This window comes from Elephas maximus, chromosome 1 (assembly GCF_024166365.1).
Source record: "Elephas maximus indicus isolate mEleMax1 chromosome 1, mEleMax1 primary haplotype, whole genome shotgun sequence".
Taxonomy (NCBI): Eukaryota; Metazoa; Chordata; class Mammalia; order Proboscidea; family Elephantidae; genus Elephas; species Elephas maximus.
The window spans coordinates 76,801,436-76,806,734 of NC_064819.1; the positions used below are offsets into that span (position 1 = coordinate 76,801,436).

At 42.2% G+C, this 5,299-nt stretch overlaps 1 non-coding gene across 1 annotated transcript; it reads left to right on the forward strand.

The window, feature by feature from the left end:
- The first annotated feature begins 3,887 nt into the window (after window positions 1–3,887).
- TRNAV-AAC (transfer RNA valine (anticodon AAC)) lies at window positions 3,888–3,960 on the forward strand. The gene has a single exon. It is a non-coding gene; the product is annotated as a tRNA-Val (tRNA).
- The last annotated feature ends 1,339 nt before the right edge of the window (window positions 3,961–5,299 follow it).

Consider the following 5,299-nt stretch of genomic DNA (forward strand, 5'->3'; position numbering starts at 1 on the left):
TTTCTTCTTCTCCTCACCCACCCCTTTAGAGGGAGAGCAAAGAGGGTAGGAGTCACTACCTAGGATTAAAGAAATAAAGTTGACATTTGATCTAGGTTTTATGTCAAAGAGGCTCTTTCCAATAGTTCAGCTGGGTGTGAAGTGAGTACAGCAACATCTTCTCTCGACCCAGCATGGGCATCAAACTGGGCACCTTGTCTTTATTAGCACCTCCTAACCAGCTGAACTAACCCGCCACCAGTAAAAAAGTTATTTTATATTTAGAAACTGCTAAGTATGTGGACTCCCTCATCACTCATCAAAAGAACCTTCTCATTTACCCAATATTAACTATTACTAAATGATACTATGTTTTTGAGTTTCTCTTTATGTTTCCTATTTCCCTTTTCCACACTCCTGCAAAAAGAAGAAGAAACATAAAATCTGCACCTCCAGCAAAAACGAACTTCGCTCCTCCGTCGCAAAATAAGACGTTCTGGAGCTCATGGAATTCATCTGAGAGAAACTTTCACTACAGAGGGTTCCTTCATCCTACCCCAAGAAGCCTTTGAGAAAGATTCGGAGACCCCTGGAAAGTATTTGTTGGATTTGGCCCTGGCTCAGGACATGAGGATTCCTCTCCAGAATGTCCCAGGTGGATCAGCCCACCTGCTACTGAATCCTGGGGAGATGCCCCTTCTCTGTGTTCCGGGAAGGCTAAAGTTGATTAATTACAATTTAGGGCAAAATGTAATAGGCAAAATACCTCTGTAAAAGTATCTAAAGAGACTTTTATCTCATGAGCCTTATATTCTCCGTAGCTATTAAGACTGTCTGGACATTTGTATAGGATAACATGTGTTCACTATATTAATTGCCACAGGAATACAGAGCGATCCAGCTTCAAAATCCCATTTAGTGTATGGTTTCTTAGACCACTCCTGGCACAAACTGTATGCAAATGGGTTAGATATTTGTACACAGGAAGTTTATTAGGGGATGCTATGGGAACAACACCTGTGAGGGAGTGAGGGAAGCACGATTACAAGGGGAAAAGTTGACAGGCAGCAACAGAGGCCTGAGCTGATCCCTTGAGGAGCTCTGAAAATAGGATGGCCCTTCAGAGTTGACGCAAGAGAGTCAGACCTTTATAGGCATGTACTGAGCAGTCATTAGTGTGGGCTGCTTTCAGAGAGGGGACATGACCTTGATAGAAGCAGTTCCTTGCACCTGAGGGCAATTCCTAGAGCAGGCTTCAAATTTGTTCCATGAGGGAGTAACACTCCTGTCAGATGGGGACATGAATGCCTTGGTCCTGAAAGGAGGAAACCTGGGTGGCACAACACATCACAGAGAACAAGGTTGGAGGCAGGCTTAGCAGGCAGCTGATAACCAGCAGGAGGGAGGTTGTTAGGCTACTGCAATAATTCAGACAAGAAATGCAGGTAGTTTGGGCCAAATTCATAGCAGTTCAGTAGTCGAGAATGTTGTATCATTTTGAAGTAGCGCCAACAGGACATCCAGACAGGAAGAAAGGTTGTGATGCCCACATGAGAAGTGTATTTCTTTTGATTTTTGATTTTACAGAATACATGAGTCCTAAAACAATATATCCAGTTTATGATTAATATGCACATGAACCTTAATACTCAAAAATAATGGAAATGAAATTAGAAATTCTACCATTGATCCAATTCTTGAGATGCTCATAGGTAATGAAAATAGAAAAATATAATCCCTAAGAATGTAATCATGCTATAACTATTTCTTTATGTAGAATGTTGAAATACAGACGTTATTTACTATATGAAGATAATGATTTAGGTGCACGTCATATTAGATGAATTGACTACAGTGCAATTGGCTTTTTATATAAAATGCTGAGATAATAAGCTGATTAATCACAAGATAATGACCTTAGCTTTTATGATATTAGAATAAATAGAGAAGAGGAGAAGTCTGAGGACTGAGTTCTGAGGCTGTCCAATGTTTACCCAAAAGCCAAAGAAGCCTTGGGATCAAAATGGGCAAAGTTGTGCTCCTTTTTAAAGCAGTCACTTCTTTCCTACTCATCATATTCAGATTGAAATCTAACCTCCATACTGTACAGGACCTTCCCTCACCTCCCTGTTCTTGCACCTGTTATTCCACTTACCTTCTCTTCTCTGAGGGCTCTGATTCAAACCTACACCTGAAGCTCTCTGTACTCCACTTACTCTCTATCCTGTTCACCCAAGATCAGAATCCCCTCTCCATTCAACTGCTCTTCAACCAACTCAGTTTTTTTTTTTTTTTAATTAACTGAAGTGTTGTTTAGCCACCAATGTGGTGATCATTAGGACTGGGGGTGAGGCCCCTTTTCTGTGCTCCTCTGAGAAAACCCTGTGATTTTTATCGATTGTTCTACTCACCAATTGTACTGTAACTAAGTTACCATGGGAAAATTTGTCATAATGATCACTTTAGGTGCCCCTTTCCTCCTTCTAGCATTTCATTTCCCTAAGGCCATCTGGTACTTCTATTCACCAGCATGAGATTGGGCTGCTCAATAATTTCTTCAAAATAAGTATTAAGGCACATTTTTGAGAAAGGTTAACGAACAAACATAGGTGTTGAATGGAATCGCTGTCTAACCGGCAGATCTGATCTGAAAATAGTGTCAAGCTTGAGATTGTGCTAATAAGAAATATGCTTTTCTCCTCCTTTTCCCCCAGTATTTTCATCACCTTGTTTTTTTAGCTGCCAAAGAAGGAGACATAATGTGATCTTTCTCAGAGACTGAGAAATCTCTCTAGTCAAAAATTTCTAATACTTGGGGACAAGCACATTTTCGCTGCTGAACACCTTGACCTAGACTCGACCTTTGGAAAGTTTAATTTTAGAGCCCTGGTGGTTTATTGGTTAGGCCGGGGCTGCTAATCAGAAAGATTAGCAGTTCAAATCCACCAGGCACTCTGTGGAAACTCCATGGGGCAGTTCTACTCTGTTCTATAGGGTCTCTATGAGTCGGAATCTACTCGACAGCAAGGGGTTTGGCTTTTTCGTTTGGTGGTGTAGTGGTTAAGAGCTCAGCTGCTGAGCAAAAACTCAGCAGTTCAAATCCACCAGCGGCTCCTTGGAAACCCTATGGGACAGTTCTACTCTGTCCTATAGGGTCCATGTGAATCAGAAACGACAGGGCTGCACCTGACAGGAACAACTGAAGGCAGATTGCTTCCAGTCTCCGAGGGAAGGACAGTAATTCAAGACAGCTGCAATGAAATTAATAACAAATAAGAGTCAGGTACATCACAATGGTCATCTTCCTGCTATAAAACAGATTTAAGGGTTTCGGACACAGAGTTTACACGTTCCAGAACAGAAAATATGAGTGATACAGAATAGAACTTGGTTTGATGCTCAGAATAGAGCTTCATTTGACGTCTAATAGACTCACTCGCCACAGATTACACTTCCATAGATCGCCACCACCCTCGCGACCGTCGGTTAGCAGAAAACTGGGCACAGCCCGACACCCACGCCCTCTGCTCTTCGGTCTCTCTCGCTAGTGCCGAGGGACAATTTGCCGAGGGCCTACTGAAACCAGCCCTTTCGTCCTGTTTCCTAAGGGTTCATGTTCAGTCATCCGGAGATGAAGATCATTGCGTCTTGCACCAGCAGAGAAATGAGATCAGAATTTATCAAGAAATTTCTTGAAACTTGCCCGTGATTTTCCTGGTGCTTGTAAAGGAATTGGGACCCTGGGAGTAACATTCGCTTGACTATGATTTCTCGAGTTTTGATACTGCTGATTATAAGAATGGGAAAGTACAAGGGGAAAAAATATTTCTCAACCTGAAAATATCCTGAAGGAAAGCACATATTTGCTAACAATCAATTACAAACGGGAAAGAAAAGAGGACAGGCGAGTTTCCGTAGTGTAGTGGTTATCACGTTCGCCTAACACGCGAAAGGTCCCCGGTTCGAAACCGGGCGGAAACAAACTGGGTGTTGCTTTTGTGAGTTCTGATTTTCACTGCACAAACTCTTAATCCGAACATGCTTCAACGAATCCCCTAACCTTCGCTTTCCTTTTGTAGCACCTGACTTTAAATTAAAAGAATAATGTGCTTGACTTGCCTCCTCGCCCGGCCCCGGACGCTTGTCAGGTTTTCCATTTCCCGCTGAGTTACAAAAGTTTCTGCACCCGGTAGAAAGGCGAGGTCTCCATCGTTCTCTGGCACAGGATTCAAAGTGAAGAGTCCTGAGACAATAGAGTGGCTGCTGTATACAAAAAAAAAAAAAAGTTGCTGTCAGGTCACTTACGACTCACAGAGACGCTATGGGACTCAGCATAACGGCCCCATTAATTTTCCTACAGGAGATCTTAGACTCGAACTGCTGACATTTCAGATAACAACCAAGCTGTTAAGCAAATCGCCACCAAGGCTCTGGACAAGAAATAAAACAAATTAAAAAAAAAAAAAAAAAGCCCATTGCCATGGAATCAATTCTGACCATAGCAGCCCCATACAATAGGGTAGAAATGCTCCACAGAGTTTCCAAGGAGCGCTTGGTGGATTCGAACTGCCAAGCTTTTGGTTAGCAGTCATAGCACCTTACTACACCACCAGGTTTTCCGGACATGAGATAGGGGATCTTAAAGGTATGCACGTGCTTGGCCAAAAGTAGTGAGGCTGAAGCAGGCTGCATAGACTAAAATCTATTTTTATTTACAAGTTTGGTAAGCGGTCGTAGTTAATGCTGGAAACCACTATGTGTGAGTGTTTGTTAAAATCAGTATGGAAAGCTCCAGAAAGGAATAACAGTACAAGCTGAAACTCATTATTTTCATTGTTTCCCTACCTAGGGGTGGACTGTTCCATGAAGGGTACTGTATCTTAACCAACAAAGAACTGCGCCACAGGGAAGTTATGCTCTCACAAAGGAGCTTATTGTAATTTCCTTTTGCCTGCCCTGAGAACCTGTTGAAAGTCACCCAACCAAGAACAGATGTTGCCAGGCTGTTCCCAAGGAAATGGAATCTAGCCAACAGATTCCTTAAATCAATCATGTATTCCCATAGGTGATGTTTCCCACCTTTGACAATAACGTAACTTTTCTTAATTTACTTCCTTCTGTAAGAGTATATTGGAGACTCCCTGATTGTGATTCAGTGGCTTCTGCTAGTCTCTTGTGCCCAGCACACACTGGCAAAATCCTCGTGGCAATGATCATCTTTGTCCTTGTTTAATAAAAATCTCTTTTGATTAAATTTGACTCTGGGGTCATTTTCTCCTATGACAGACAAGATGGTGGCTGTCAAAGAAGCCAGAAATAA